The 17,565-nt window shown below is 29.0% G+C and overlaps 1 pseudogene; it reads right to left on the bottom strand.

The window, feature by feature from the left end:
* Window positions 1-7,147: 7,147 nt before the first annotated feature.
* LOC125859529 (uncharacterized) overlaps window positions 7,148-17,565 on the bottom strand; it is a 14,103-nt pseudogene continuing 3,685 nt past the window's right edge.

The raw sequence follows: 17,565 nt of genomic DNA, 5'->3' as shown, positions 1-17,565 counted from the left end.
AAAAGATAAAATGCTCAAACACAAACAAATCTAAAGCATATATGGAAACAAGAAAATGAGATATCTTGTCTTTTTACAATTGAATAAAATAAAATATTCATTTCTGATCTCTTATGTGTAAAAAAAAATGAATATATCTTATAAAAGAACATAAATTAATTAATTTTTTTTTGTAAAAGACTAAAAAATGATTTCAAAATTAAAGAACATTCAAACTCACATGTCACATTTCATAAAGAAGATGAAAATTAAACATACCTAAAGAGGAACTCAAGAACTCTCACAAACCAGTAATTTTATTGTTTTGTGATTTTGTTAATTATTTTACCTTTGATGGTCATTTATATAGTTGAAACTAAGGGTGTCAATCGTATAGGATCGGATCGATCCGAAATCGACCTAAATCAGTAGAAGCCCACAAAGGAATATTCGTTGGAGGCACGAACTTTTAGAGAATCTATTTGTCAATTTTTTGACTAGTGTGGGGGCCATTAATGGTCAAAAAATTCTGAAATCTAATCTCGAATTTTATTGAAGCTTTTTCCAAAAAAAAAAAAGTCCCTATTTAATTTATAAATATTTTTCCATATTCTCACAATTTCTCTACTCTTTTAACTTTCAAGAATTTAATACTTAATTTCAACTTTCTCAAAATTCATTAATTCTCTTATCTCTACGATATCACTTATTAGTTTCTCCATTACTTATATTTTTAGTTATTAATTTATTATTTTTCTTAAAGTGCTAATAAGATTATTATTATTATTATTATTATTATTATATTAATTATATAAATTATTATTATTATTATTAGTTATTAATTTATTATTTCTCTGAAAATTCTAGCAAGATTATTATTACAATTTTACTTTTTAGTCAAGATTATTATTACAATTTTACTTTTTAGTTACTACTTATAAGTTATTATTATTATTATTAATTAATTAATACTTAATACATGTTAGTTAATAGTTATTAGTTTATTATTTTATTATTATTTTTATTTATTAGGTAATTCAATGATCAAAAGTATCAAGGATTAAATATCATTATTAACTAATCAAGTTAAAATATAACTCCTAAGCTAATAAGATCATCAAAATAATTAATTTTTTTATTATTTCTTTATTAAATGACTTCTTTAAATTTTAATCTACATAAAAATAATGACAACTGCATACTAAAAAGTTTATTCAACTTAATAAAATATAAAAACATTATGCTAATATAGTGCGAGACCTATCTTTTTGTGATTATAAAATATTGAGCACTAAAATTAGTATAAAGTAAAAAAAAATCAATAATTTGGGTGCTAATTACATTCTATCTTGAATGTTTCCCAAATTATAATAATTCTGAATTTATCAAAACTCACAGATACATTGCTCCTTCGCCAGATACATAGCAAATGATATATAAGTTATGTATCAGATATATAATTATAAACCAAATTCATACTGATTTTGGTTTGAAATAATTGGAGTTATGTATCAACAATAACATTCGTACCAGATACATTGTTCACAAACAAAATTGTAATGTATCTGATAGAGAGCAGTGATATATCCGAAATTCCAGATGTTAAGAAAGAGAGAAGGAAAAATTAGATTTTTGTAATTAATTTAAAGAGTATAGATTTACAAAAATTATGTTATCTTAAATAGTATAGTTACATAATTTTCCTTAAAAAGTATATTAGTAATGAACCATCCTGATGCAACCCAGTCCACTAATTAAAACATAAATAATTAATTCTTTATAGTTGAATTTTATTATTATTATTTTTTTGCTTTATACTTGAATTTGTTTCATAATAACTTTCCATTTTTCACATGTCATTCTTATAATGTAAGTACACTAATAAAAAAAGGAACCAATATTAATAATTTACAAATAGTAGTTGCAACTTATATCTAGTCACCAAATTTTAGAAAACTTATGTTTAACTATTTTGACATTATCTCCGAGTAAGGTCATTCAATTATGCGAATATATTTAACAAAATTATTAAATTTCTTTTTGTAAAGGTCAAAGATTTTTCTCTTGTAAAACTACTCAACTAAATTTGTAATTTAAAAATTTTAACATGATAAAATAATATTTTTTAATGTCATGTATAGCAAGAATTTCTTCATTTTTGAAATTTTATAAGATGTAATTTTTCATGGATATATAAAAATGTTGTTGATTGTGTTTTCTCAATAAAGAAAATATCACATTGATTTTAGATCTTGCTTTAAAACATAGGTGCCTAAATAAAAAGGTTAACATTGTTTGACCCTAAATAATTATTTTATTTTTGAAATTTATTTTATTTTATTTTTTCTAATCCAATTTGGAATTGACCTACATAAGTTTTGTCCAATCCTATTGTCATTGCAAAATGATATATACCTTCAGCCCACTGTATCAATGACCTGATAAATTTGTTTTTTTTGCTATGTCATAATCGTGTCTAAAATATGTATCATGTGATTTTGTATTTATCATGATATTTAGTTTTTCACATTTTACTTGTATTTTTCATATTTGTATTATTCGTTCTTCAAAAGTTTGTCAGTGAAAAAGTTTATTTTTTATAATAATCCGTCTTTTCTGACACGCTCTTTATCAAGGACATTTTTGTTCACATGATATTTGAAACCGAGTCATAATTATTGTTTAATTTCAAAAGAGCAAATTATATCATCTTAATTCATTTCAAGTAAGATTTTACATTTTGTGAGAAACGTGTAAAATTGACCTAAACATACAACTAATTAATTTAATGAAAAAAATTGGTATAAAACAACTTAATTAGTAACTCTGGTCGAATTCTAGTGTTATGCAACATGTTAAGAGTACAAGTTCAACAAAATTGTATAATTACTTATTTTATCAAGCTCAAAGTTGTTTTAAATTTCTATCATATTATATATCTCTACAATAGCACTTATTAATTAATCAATGACTTATTTTTATTAGGTATTAATTTATTACTTTTCTTAAAGTGTTAATAAGATTATTATTATTATTATTAGAGAAAATGGTCCAAAACCTCACCTACCTATATTCGAAATATCAACTACACACTCCAACATCACGGGTGTCCTATCACCTCCCCCCCTGGACTATTTAAAAATGAAATAAATAACTCCTGAAATGTTGAGTTGGCACAGAGAGTGCATAGAGAGTGAGCTGACTATTTTTTTCTTATTTATTTTCTTTTTGATCATTTTTTCGATTTCTTTTTTCATTGTTTTCTTTCTCTTTCTTATTATCTAAACTATCTTCCTGATCTAAATTTTGCCATGGTCGGAGTTTGAAGATTTTCCAATAGCCTTTTTGGAATTCATCTCCTTATTAATTCTTAATCTTTGTAAAGAATTAATTTGTAATCTAAACCAATCCATCAAACTTTTTGTTCTCTTGATAAGATTTTGAGTCTTTACATAACAATATTCTTAACCTTTTGAAGAAAGGTACTTCTTTTTACCGTTGAATATAAATTCAACTACTTTATATACTAAAGAGGGTTTAGATTAAATTTATTTGTTATAGAAGACTTAATTGTGTATTCAATTCACTGACAAGACAACAAATATTTTTTGAGTTAAAACTTTGAGAAGGTGAAGAAAGTGAAAGAGTTAATAGTGAAGAGATGGAATGTGATAAAGGGGGTAACCAAAGATTAGATCTCTATTCAAAATCCCTCATCTGTTTTTGAAAAAAAAACTCCTGTAACTAAGAGATAATGTGGAAGTTAACCTAAAAGGATTAGATCATATTTTATTAAAACATCTAGGGATCCTGGAGGTGGAGGGGGAAATGGAGGTAGTGATATCAATCTTTTTAGCGGCGGGGTTGAAGAAAAGGATGGAGCAGGTAGCGAGTCTACATTTCTCTATAACTACACTAAGTAATTAAATCTTCAACAAAAAAAAAAATTCTCCCAAGTTGGATTCAAATCCCACAATATTAATTTAAATCGCAATTTTCACAGAATTAAGGTTGAAAAATAATTGAGGAAGAAAGGATAAAGAAGTAGGAGAAAAAATAATTAAAAAAGATTAATTGGTGAAAAACACTTGTCAAGTGTGTGTGTTTCACCACAAGATACATGAGTAGTTATAGTGTTTAAGGGGTTATTTATTTCATTTTTAAATAGTTCGGGGGGTAATAGGACACCCGTAAAGTTGGAGTCTGTAATTGAGATTTCAGGTATAGGTTGGGAGGGGGGAGGGGGTTAGACCATTTTCTCTTATTATTATTATTATAATATTACTTATATAACTTGTTATTATTAGTTATTAATTTATTATTTCTGTTAAAATGCTAGCAAGATTATTATTATTACAATATTACTTTTTAGTTATTATTTATTAGTTATTATCATTCATTAATGTTTAATACAAGTTAGTTAATAGTTAATAGTTTATTGCTTTATTACTATTTTGACTTATTAGGTAACTCAATGATCAAATGTATGAAGGATTAAATATCATTATTAATTAATCAAGTGAAATTATGCTACCATACGAGTCAAGTAATTATTTTGTTGCAAAAATTCATCATACTCGTTTCATTTATTTCTATTATTTTATTTTTAGAATCGATATTGACAAATGATTGTTGGATATAGTAACTCACTTCACAATCTAATTTTCTTTTTGGGGTATTTATCAGTCGGGTTGCTGCACGGAGTGTCAAACCTGGTTGTTGGGCTTCCTACTCTAATTAGAAGAGTTAATTGTTGGTGTTACTCAAGAAAATAATAGAGCTTGTAGAATTAAAGAATTTAAAATCGATTATGGTCTATATGGTCTTCCCCCTAGATATATTAGAGATTGAATTAAATCGTAGCAAAGAAATCAAGGATACAAAGATAATATCTAAATGATTTGGAGACCGAAAAAATTGAAGCTATATATAAAAGATGAAATCCATCTGATAGTGTAATCATGCCAAAACATCATGTTGATATTGAAGAAATAATGAAAATGGTGCAAAATATATGAAAAATGATTCTTTTAGACTGATTAAAACCAAAAAAACCCTAAAACCCTATTTTTTCCTTTTCTGATGGCTGCCACGGCCATAGCCCAACCTCCTGCTGAGGCAGATCGGCTGGTAATTCCATCTGGACCTTCATACACTGATGCACTGGGTCTGAAGAAACATCACAAACAACCATTACCACTAAAACTAATTTCGTATTTGCATGGAGAACCTCAAGTAATATGGGATGTAGAAGAAGTAAATCAGATGATCGTCAATGAAAATCTAGAATATACGGTGATTGGGAAGTTTTCGTACGGATGGCCGGATATACAAGATCTTAGAAAGTAGATACCTAAACAATTTGAACTAAAGGGTGAGTGTAATATCTGTTTGCTTAGCAATAGACATGTCTTAATAAGAGCGACGCTTTAGGAGGATTATGTGCATCTCCTATCCAAGCTAGCTTTTTACATCACTCAAAACAAATGGTCATTCCCAATGAGAACTTTGAAATGGGATCCACTGTTTAATCCTGAAGAGGAAACGACAACTGCAATTTCTTGGATCTCGTTTCCATCGCTGCCGCCAAATTTTTTTGGAGAAGATGCCGTATTTTCACTTGTGGCAGTAGTGAAAAAACAACTACAGGTGGACATGGCAACGAAGAATCAAACGAGGCCAAGTTGTGCAAGAGTAAAGGTGGAGGTAGATTTACTAAGAGAATTTCCAAAGCGGATTAAAATTGGGATGAGGATGAAGAATGAGGAGGTATTGAAGAAGTGGATCAAGATCAAATACGATTATGTGCCAAAGTATTGTCAAATATGTATGATTCAGGGACACAATGAGGAACAATGTTTTGTCAGAATTATACCCAAAAGATAAAGCAGGACAAGTGGAGGGAAAGGGAACAGAGAGAAAGTAGATGATTTCTAAGAAGGGAAATTCAGATGTGCATGCTGCAGGAGATGCTGGAATTATCAAAAAAACCCAATAGAGAAGAAGGATTTGTAGAGCAGCAATACAAAATATGGGAAGGTGACAAACCTAAGCAGCCGGAACAAGTTTGGAACAGGGTGGGTTTAATCATTAAAAATACATTCAATATGTTGGCACAAGTTGAACAAGAGAGAGAGGGAGAAGGGGAAAAAGTTAATCTGGGGTGGACAAAAATGGAGGTACGCCTGGTGTTCAAATGAGTGATAACAAAGAAAAAGGGAACCAATAGACAAGGGGGCACAAGAGAGAATGAAATTGTAGAGGGGAACAATCAGCCAAAAATACATTATATGGATACATCAAGTGACATAGATGACAATCATCAGGCAAGCAACAAAGAAGGTGGTAGGGTGGAGAGGAATTTTGAGGAAGATGGATCAACAAAGGAGACTTATGAGGTGAATAATCAGGTTAAGAAAAAGGAGAATAATGATCAAATTTCTATGGCAAGCCCCTCACGATATGTTAAGGAAGCAAAGAAGTAGTAGCTTCATGTAAAAAATTTAGCTTTTCAGAAAATTTTCAAGTGAACTATTTTTTAAAAAAAACATCCCATTACTTATTTTTGGATATATGTTAAACTATATTGAACATTTCTGTTACATCAAAAATATATTGTCTAAACTTTATTTTAACCCAAGGTTTATCTAGAAAAGTAGCATTTTTAAGAGTGTTCTTTTAGCAAATATTGACAAGGAATACAACAAAAACAACTATGTTTCATCAATACATAAATCATAACTTTTCATGTTCCTCCAATTAAATAGTTCAACAACAACAATAATATATATAATGTAATTTCACAAATAGAGTATGGAGAATGTATTAAAATATACACTTACCTTTCTTTCGTTTTGTGAAGAAAGATTTTTTCCAATGACCAACAGGTCAAAAGAGAAGTTATTAGGAAAAGCAAAATGAAGCAACAAATAGTAAAAATTATATGTTATTACTAATAAATACTTCTACCAATAAGGGGAAAAAAATATGGGGCTAGCCCCCGGACTCTCCCCCCTAACGAAACCTTCTTATTTACATCCATGTCTTTAAACTACTAAAACGTTCAACTTTTGAACTCATAATTTCGAAGGTTAAATGGACAAACCTATAGAAAGTTGAACCAATAAAGTAACTAAACATACATGGATCTGCATGCCTTTTGTCTTCCTTATTGGTGGATGGGGTTGCTTTCCTTCGATGGTGGCTCGGTAATGTTTGTCACATCATTAGCGCCTTTTATTTCAATGGCTCCCTTGTCATAAGCCAAAGCAGCTTCAAGCGCAGTATCAAAACTTCCTAACCAACGTCATTTATTCGTTCTTATATCTCGAATCTCTGCAACCCATCTTCCCCATTTTTGTTGTCTAACTCCCCTGTACTTCTTTACATTTTCTTGGAGAAGTTTTGTATCTTTTTTCTCTTTGGACGATACCATCTTTGAAGTGACCTTGGTTTTTCCATTTCTGATGATAATTTCTTTACAAATCCTTTTATGTCGTTTGGACTTCTCTCCTTGAAGATTTTCCTCCTCATCACTGGATGAGTCTGTGGCGTCATTGTCCGTTATGTAAATATGTACAACACGTGGCAAGACAACAGAACGTTCGCCCATTAAGTTGCTTTTTTTTCCTCTGACAATTTTTGAGGATTTTTTGACTACCTCATTTTCGTGAAGTTCATCTTTGGAAGCCATTGCTTCATGAAAGAGAACAAACAAAAAATCAGAAAAAGTCCATTCAATCAGGCATGTATATACAATTCATTAATAATCAAATTATTTTTATTTATGTGCTCTCTCTGTCAACTTGATTGTATGATTTTGACCTAGCACATAGTTTAAGAAAATAAACAAACTAAATTCAAACTGTCAACTCCGAAATTCCATATCATAAGGATAAAAAGGAAATGAAAAAAATATTTTCTTAGTCTCAATTTAAGTGGCTCTTTCAGTTTTGATCGTGACTTTTGTCACACAACTTTCAAAGACTTTGAATGGTCAATTACTTGACTTAAAGTAATTTTTACATAATTTTCGAATATATATAACTTTATTTTGAAAACCTTATAGATTTACTACCTGAATTTACCATCACAATTTGAAAATTTTGACTCTCGAAGTCTTAAATATCCCGTATAAATTGTAATAGAAACACTATTAAAGAACGTGTTTCTCTGATAAACATGTTTTGTTTTCAAGGATGAACAAACCTTTAAGACAATTGTACTAAATTCCCTCAGAAGGAAATGAGTTATCTTGCCTTTTTACCTTTTTTTTTTTTTAAAAATGTCTTTTCACATTTCTTAGGTGTAAAGAATCTAGATCTCTTATATATATATAAAAAAAAAAGGTTATTGAACTAAAAGAAATTTGTATAGGATTGGAAAATAATTTCTCCTGAAATTTATATCCACTTTCACAAATGAAAGACTCCAGAATTTACATGAAATAAGATCTCTTGTCCTTTTTCCAATTTAAATACAAATAAATGACATTTTAAAAATTTCGTATGTATAAAGATGAAGATCTTTTAAAACTAAAAAATCTGTTATTTATAAAAATGTTATAAAAGTAAAAAGAATTTTGAAAAGGACTAGAAAATTATCTCTCTCAAGCTCACTTAAAATCCTAGATTCACTTTTGTTATGTTATTTCTCTAGAGTTTCAAATAGAAAAAATTCATACAGTCCATCATGAGTTTCATATAGTTCAAAAGATAAAATGCTCAAACAGAAACAGATCCAAAGCATAAATGGCAACAAGAAAATTAGATATCTTGTCTTCATACAATTTGAATAAAATAAAATATTCTTTTCAAATCTCTTATGTGTAATAAAAAATGAATATATCTCATAAAAGGACATAAATTAATTTTATTTTATTTTGTAAAAGACTAAAAAATAATTTCAAATAAAAGCACATACGAACTAACATGTCACATTTCATAAAGAAGATGAAAATTAAACATACCTGAAAGAGGAACTCAAGAACTCTCACAAATCAGTAATTTTATTGTTTTGCCTTGTTGTTAATTATTTTACCTTTGATGGTCATTTATATAGTTGAAACTAAGGGTGTCAATCGTATAGGATCGGGTCGATCCGCAATAGACCCAAATTAGTAGAAGCCCACAAAGGAATATTCGTTGGAGGCACGAACTTTTAGAGAATCTCTTTGTCAATTTTTTGACTAGTGTGGGGGCCATTAATGGTAAAAAATTTCTGAAATCTAATCTCGAATTTTATTAAAGCTTTTTCCAAAAAAAAAAAAAGCCCCCATTTAATCTATAAATATTTTTCCGTCTTCTCTCAATTTCTCTACTCTTTTAACTTTCAAGAATTTAATATTTAATTTCAACTTTCTCAAAACTTATTAATTTTCTTATCTCTACGATATATCTTATTAGTTACTCCATTACTTATTTTTATTAGTTATTAATTTATAACTTTTCTTAAAGTGCTAATAAGATTATTATTATATTAGTTATTATTTATTATTTTTCTTAAATTGCTAATAAGATTATTATTATTATTATTATTATTATATTACTTATATAAATTATTATTATTATTATTTGTTATTAATTTATTATTTCTCTGAAAATGCTAGCAAGATTATTATTACAATTTTACTTTTTAGTCAAGATTATTATTATAATTTTACTTTTTAGTTACTACTTATAAGTTATTATTATTATTATTATTAATTTAAACTTAATACATGCTAGTTAATAGTTATTAGTTGATTACTTTATTATTATTTTGATTTATTAGGTAACTCAATGATCAAAAGTATCAAGGATTAAATATCATTATTAACTAATCAAGTGAAATTATAACTCCTAATCTAATAAGATCATCAAAATAATTATTTTTTTATTATTGCTTTATTAAATGATTTCTTTAAATTTTAATCTACATAAAAATAATGACTACTGCACACTAAAAAGTTTATTCCACTTAATAAAATATAAAAAAAATATACTAATATAGTGCGAGACTTATCTTTTTATAATTACAAAATATTGAGCAATAAAATTAATATAAAGTAAAAAAAAATCAATAATTTGGGTGCTAATTACATTCAATCTTGAAAGTTTTTCAAATTACAATAATCCTGAATTTTTCAGAACTCACAGATACATTGCTCCTTCGCCAGATACATAGCAAACGATATATTATGTATCAGATATATAATTATATACCAAATTCATACTGATTTTGGTTTGAAATAATTGGAGTTATGTATCAACAATAACATTAGTACCAGATACATTGTTCACAAACAAAATTGTAATGTATCTGATAAAGAGGAGTGATATATTCGGAATTCCAGATGTTAAGATAGAGAGAAGGAAAAATTAGATTTTTGTAATTAATTTAAATAGTATAGATTTTTAAAAATTATGTTATCTTAAATCGTATAATTACATAATTTTCCTTAAAAAGTATATTAGTAATGAACCATCCTGATGCAACCCAGTCCACTAATTAAAACATAAATAATTAATTCTTTATAGTTGAATTTTTTTATTATTGTTTTTTTGCTTTATACTTGAATTTGTTTCATAATAACTTTCCATTTTTCACATGTCATTCTTATCTTGTAAGTACACTAATAAAAAAGGAACCAATATTAATAATTTACAAATAGTAGTTGCAACTTATATCTGGTCACCAAATTTTGGAAAATTTATGTTTAACTATTTTGACATTATCTCCAAGTAAGGTCATTCAATTATGCAAATATATTTAACAAAATTATTAAATTTCTTTTTGTAAAGGTCAAAGGTTTTTTTCTTGTAAAATTACTCAACTAAATTTATAATTTAAAAATTTTAACATGATAAAATAATATATTTTAATGTCATGTATAGCAAGAATTTCTTCATTTCTGAAATTTTATAAGATGTAATTTTTCATGGATATATAAAAATGTTGTTGATTGTGTTTTCTCAATAAAGAAAATATCACATTGATTTTAGATCTTGCTTTAAAACATAGGTGCCTAAATAAAAAGGTTAACATTGTTTGACCCTAAATAATTATTTTATTTTATTTTTTCTAATCCAATTTGAAATTGACCTACATAAGTTTTGTCCAGTCTTGTTGTCATAGCAAAATGATATATACCTTCAACCCACTGTATCAATGACCTCATAAGTTTGTTTCTTTTGATATGCCATAATCGTGCCTAAAAATATGTGTCATGTGATTTTGTATTTATCATGATATTTAGTATTTCACATTTTGCTTGTGTTTGTTATATTCGTATTATTCGTTCTTCAAAAGTGTGTCAGTGAAAAAGTTTGTTTTTTATAATGATCCGTCTTTTCTGACACACTCTTTATCAAGGACATTTTTGTTCACATGATATTTGAAACCGAGTCATAATTATTATTTAATTTCAAAAGAGCAAATTATATCATCTTAATTCATTTCAAGTAAGATTTTACATTTTGTGAGAAACGTGTAAAATTGACCTGAACATACAAATAATTAATTTAATGAAAAAAATTAGTATAAAACAACTTAATTAGTAACTCTGGTCGAATTCTAGTGTTATGCAACATGTTAAGGGAACAAGTTCAACAAAATTGTATAATTACTTATTTTATCAAGCTCAAAGTTGTTTTAAATTTCTATCATATTATATATCTCTACAATAGCAATTATTAGTTACTCCATTACTTATTTTTATTAGGTATTAATTTATTACTTTTCTTAAAGTGTTAATAAGATTATTGTTATTATTATTATTATTATTATTATTATTAGAGAAAATGGTCCAAAACCTCTCCTACCTATATTCGAAATACCAACTACACACTCCAACTTTACGGATGTCCTATCACCCCTTGGACTATTTAAAAATGAAATAAATAACACCTGAAATTTTGAGTTGGCACAGAAAGTGCATAGAGAGTGAGCTGACTACTTTTTCTTATTTATCTTCTTTTTGATCATTTTTTCGATTTCTTTTTTTATTGTTTTCTTTCTCTTTCTTATTATCTAAACTATTTTCCTGATCTAAATTTTGCCATGGCCGGAGTTTGAAGGTTTTTCCGACAACCTTTTTGGAATTCATCTCCTAATTAATTCTTAATCTTTGTAAAGAATTAATTTGTAATCTAAACCAATCCATCAAACTTATTCTTCTCTTGATAAGATTTTGAGTCTTTACGTAACAATATTCTTAACTTTTTGAAGAAAGATACATCTTTTTTACTATTGAATATAAATTCAACTACTTTTTATACTATAAAGGGTTTAGATTAATTTATTTGTTATAGAAGACTTAACTTTGTATTCAATTCATTGACAAGACAACAAATATTTTTCGGGGTAAAACCTTGAGAAAGTGAAGAAAGTGAAAGAGTTAATGGTGAAGAGATGGAACGTGATAAAGGGGATAACCAAAGATTAGATCTCTATTCAAAATCCCTAATCTGTTTTTCAAAAAAAACTCCTATAACTAAGAGATAATGTGGAAGTTAAGCCGAAAGGATTAGATCATAGTTTATTCCTAGTAAAACATCTAGGGGTCATGGAGGTGGAGGGGGAGATGGAGGCAGTGATATCAATCTTTTTAGCGGCGGGGTTGAAGAAAAGGATGGAGCAGGCAGCAAGTCTACATTTCTCTACAACTACACTAGGTAATTAAATCTTCAACAAAAAAAAAAATTCTCCCAAGTTGGATTCAAATCCCTCAATATTATTTTAAATCGCAACTTTCACAGAATTAAGGTTGAAAAATAATTGAGGAAGAAAGGATAAAGAAGTAGGAGAAAAAATAATTAAAAAAGATTAATTGGTGAAAAACACTTGTCAAGTGTGTGTGTTTCACCACAAGATACATGAGTAGTTATAGTGTTTAAGGGGTTATTTATTTCATTTTTAAATAGTTCAGTGGGTGATAGAACACCCATAAAGTTGGAATCTATTGTTGAGATTTTGGGTATAGGTTGGGGTGGGGGGGGGTTAAACCATTTTCTCTTTTTATTATTATAATATTACCTATATAACTTGTTGTTATTAGTTATTAGTTTATTATTTCTCTTAAAATGCTAGCAAGATTATTATTATTACAATATTACTTTTTAGTTATTATTTATTAGTTATTATCATTCATTAATGTTTAATACAAGTTGGTTAATAGTTAATAGTTTATTACTTTATTACTATTTTGACTTATTAGGTAACTCAATGATCAAAAGTATGAAGGATTAAATATCATTATTAATTATTCAAGTGAAATTATGCTACCATATGAGTCAAGTATTGATTTTGTTGCAAAAATTTATCATACTCGTTTCATTTATTTCTATTATTTTATTTTTAGAAACGATATTGACAAATGATTGTTGGATATAGTTACTCACTTCACAATCTAATTTTCTTTGTGGGGTATATATCGGTCGGGTTGATGCATGAAGTATCAAATCTAGTTTTTGTGCTTCCTACTCTAGTTAGAAGAGTTAATTGTTGGTGTTACTCCAGAAAATAATAGAGCTTCTAGAATTAAAGAATTTAAAAATGAATATGGTCTATATGGTCTTGCCCCTAGATATATTAGAGATTGAATTAAATCGTAGCGATGAAATCAAGAATACGAAGATAATATCTAAATGATTTGGAGAACGAAAAAATTGAAGCTAAATATAAAAGATGAAATCCATCTGATAGTGAAATCATGCCAACACATCATGTTAATTTTGAAGAAATTAAAAAATGGTGCAAAATATATGAAAAATGATTTTTTTAGACCGATTAAAACCAAAAAGACCCTAAAACAATATTTTTCCTTTTTCGATGGTCGCCACGGCCAGAGGCCAACCTCCTGCTGAGGCAGGTCAGCTGGGAATTCCATCTGCACCTTCATATACATTGATGCACTGGACTGAAGAAACATCACAAACAACCATTACCGCTAAAATCAATTTCGTATTTGCATGGAGAACCTCAAGTAATATGGGATGTAGAAGAAGTAAATCAAATGATCGTCAACGAAAATCTAGAATATGCGGTGATTGGGAAGTTTTCGTACTGATGGCCGGATATACAAGATCTTAGAAAGTAGATACCTAAACAATGTGAACTAAAGGGTGAGTGTAATATCGGTTTGATTAGTAATAGGCATGTGTTAATAAGAGCGACGCTTCTGGAGGATTATGTGCATCTCCTATCCAAGCCAACTTTTTACATCACTCAAAACAACTGGTCATTCCCAGTGAGAACTTTGAAATGGTTTCCAATGTTTAATCCAGAAGAGGAAACGACAACAACAATTGCTTGGATCTCGTTTCCATCGCTGCCGCCAATTTTTTTTTGAGAAGATGCCGTATTTTCACTTGCGGCAGCAGTGGGAAAGCCACTACAGGTGGACATGGCAACGAAGAATCAAACGAGGCCAAGTTGTACAAGAGTAAAGGTGGAGGTAGATTTACTAAGAGAATTTCCAAAACGGATTAAAATTTGGATGAGGAATGAGGTGGTATTGGAGAAGTGGATCAAGATCAAATACGATTATGTGCCAAAGTATTGTCAAACATGTATGATTCAGGGACACAATGAGGAACAATGTTTTGTTGTGCACCCAGAATTATACCCAAAAGAGAAATCAGGACAAGTGGAGAGAAAGGGAACAGAAAGAAAGCAGATGATTTCTAAGGAGGGGAATTCAGATGTGCATGCTGCAGGAAATGCTGGAATTATCCAAAAACCCAATAGAAAAGAAAGATTTGTGGAGCAGCGATACAAAATATGGGAAGGTGACAAACCTAAGCAGCCGGAACAAGTTTGGAAAAGGGTGGGTTTAATCCTCAAAAATAAATTCAACATTTTGGCACAAATTGAACAAGAGAGAGGGGGAGAAGGGGAGAAAGTTTATCTGACTGGGGTGGACAAAAATGAAGGTACGCCTGGTGTTCAAATGAGTGATAACAAAGAAAAAGGGAACCAAAAGGCAAGGGGGCACAAGAGAGAATGAACTTGTAGAGGGGAACAACTAGCCACAAATACATAATATGGATACATCAAGTGACATAGATGACAATCATCAGGCAAGCAACAAAAGAGGTGGTAGGGTGGAGAGGAATTTTGAGGAAGATGGATCAACAAAGGAGACTTATGAGGTGAATAATCAGGTTAAGAAAAAGGAGAATAATGATCAAATTTCTGTGTCAAGCTCCTCACGATTTGTTAAGGAAGAAAAGAAGTAGTAGCTTCATCTAAATAATTTAGCTTTTCAGAAAATTTTCAAGTGAACTATTTTTAAAAACAAAATCCACAAATTACTTATTCTAGGATAAATGTTAAACTATATTGAACATTTCTGTTACATTAAAAATATATTGTCTAAACTTTTTTATAACCCAAGGTTTATCTAGAAAAGTAGCATTTTTAAGAGAATGTTCTTTTAGCAAATATTTACAAGGAATACAACAAAAACAACTATGTTTCATCAATACATAAATCATAGCAATTCATGTTCCTCCAATTAATTAGTTCAACAACAACAATAATATATATAGTGTATTTTCACAAATAGAGTATGGAGAAGGTATTAAAATATACACTAACCTTTCTTTCATTTTGTGAAGAAAGATTATTTCCAATCACCAACAGCTCAAAAGAGAAGTTATTAGGAAAACAAAATTTTCATACTAAAAAAAAATGACAGTAAAATATTAAGTTACAAAGAAAAATGAAGCAACAAATAGTAAAAATTATATGTGATTATTAATAAATACTTCTATCAATAAGGGGAAGAAGATATGGGGCTAGCCCCTGGACTCTCCCCCCCTAACGAAACCTTCTTATTTACATCCATGTCTTTCAACTACTAAAACGTTCAACTTTTGAACTCATAATTTCGACGGTGAAATGGATAAACCTATGGAAAGTTGAACCAATAAAGTAACTAAACTTACATGGATCTGCATGCCTTTTGTCTTCCTTATTGGTGGATGGGGTTGCTTTCCTTCGGTGGCGGCTCGATAATGTTTGTCACAGCATTAGCACCTTTTATTTCAATGGTTGCCTTGTCATAAGCCAAAGCAGTTTCAAGCGCAGTGTCAAAACTTCCCAACCAACGTAGTTTATTCGTTCTTACATCTCGAATCTCTGCAACCCGTCTTCCCCATTTTCGTTGTCTAACTCCCCTGTATTTCTTTACATTTTCTTGGAGAAGTTTTGTATCTTTTTTCTCTTTGGACGATACCATCTTTGAAGTGACCTTGGTTTTTCCATTTCTGATGATAATTTCTTTACAAATCCTTTTGTGTCGTTTGGACTTCTCTCCTTGAAGATTTTCCTCCTCATCACTAGACGAGTCTGTGGCGTCATTGTTCGTTATGTAAATACTTACAACACGTGTCAACACAACAGAACTTTCGCCCATTAAGTTGCTTTTTTTTCCTATGACAATTTTTGAGGGTTTTTTGACTACCTCATTTTCGTGAAGTTCATCTTTGGAAGTAATTGCTTCATGAAAGAGAACAAACAAAAAATCAGAAAAAGACCATTCAATCAGGCATGTATATACAATTCATTAATAATCAAATTATTTTTATTTATGTACTCTCTCTGTCAACTTGATTGTCTGATTTTGACCTAGCATAAAGTTTAAGAAAATAAACAAACTAAATTCAAACTGTCAACTCCGAAATTCCATATCATAAGGATAAAAAGGAAATTAAAAAAATATTCTCTTAGTCTCAATTTAAGTGACTCTTTGAGTTTTGAGAGTTAAACAAGTTTTGACTGTGACTTTTGTCACACAACTTTCAAAGACTTTGAATGGTCAATTACTTGACTTATAGTAATTTTTAAATAATTTTCGAATATATATAAATTTATTTTGAAAACCTTATAGATTTAATACGTGAATTTACCATCACAATTTGAAAATTTTGACTCTTAAAGTCTTAAATATCCCATATAAATTGTAATAGAAACACTATTAAAGAACATGTTTCCCTGAAAAACATGTTTTGTTTTCAAGGATGAACATACCTTTATGACAATTGTACTAAATTCCCTCAGAAGGAAATGAGTTATCTTGCCTTTTTTAAAAAAATATTTTTAAAAAATGTCTTTTCACATTTCGTAGGTGTAAAGAATGTAGACCTCTTATAAAAAAAAAAAGGTTATTAAACTAAAAGAAATTTGTATAGAATTCGAAAATAATTTCTCCTGGAATTTATATCCACTTTCACAGATGAAAGACTCCAGAATTTACATGAAATAAGATCTCTTGTTGTAATGACCCTCCAGGTCATTTTTTTAAAATTAAAGAATTCTTTCCCTCGTATAGAGCATTCCTGTAGCGACCCCAAGTCATTTATGACTTGCTGGCACTGACTGTTCGGTCGCCTGGTCGTTCGTTTGGATTTTAGGCCCGTTTCACTGTTTTGGAGATTTTTATAACTTGAAAAGTTGACTTTGGTCAACCTTCTTGGAAGACGTGCTCCGATGAAAATTCTGACAGCTAGGTTAGCTTCGGAAGATCGATTTTGGTCTAGAACGACCCTTTGTTAACTTCCCGAGACTTTAGATAATAGTTGTGGAATCTGGCTCAAAACGATA

Source organism: Solanum stenotomum, chromosome 1, assembly GCF_019186545.1.
Source record: "Solanum stenotomum isolate F172 chromosome 1, ASM1918654v1, whole genome shotgun sequence".
Taxonomy (NCBI): Eukaryota; Viridiplantae; Streptophyta; class Magnoliopsida; order Solanales; family Solanaceae; genus Solanum; species Solanum stenotomum.
Note: the sequence above shows the minus strand (reverse complement) of the source record. Positions and strands in the feature narration are given on the sequence as shown.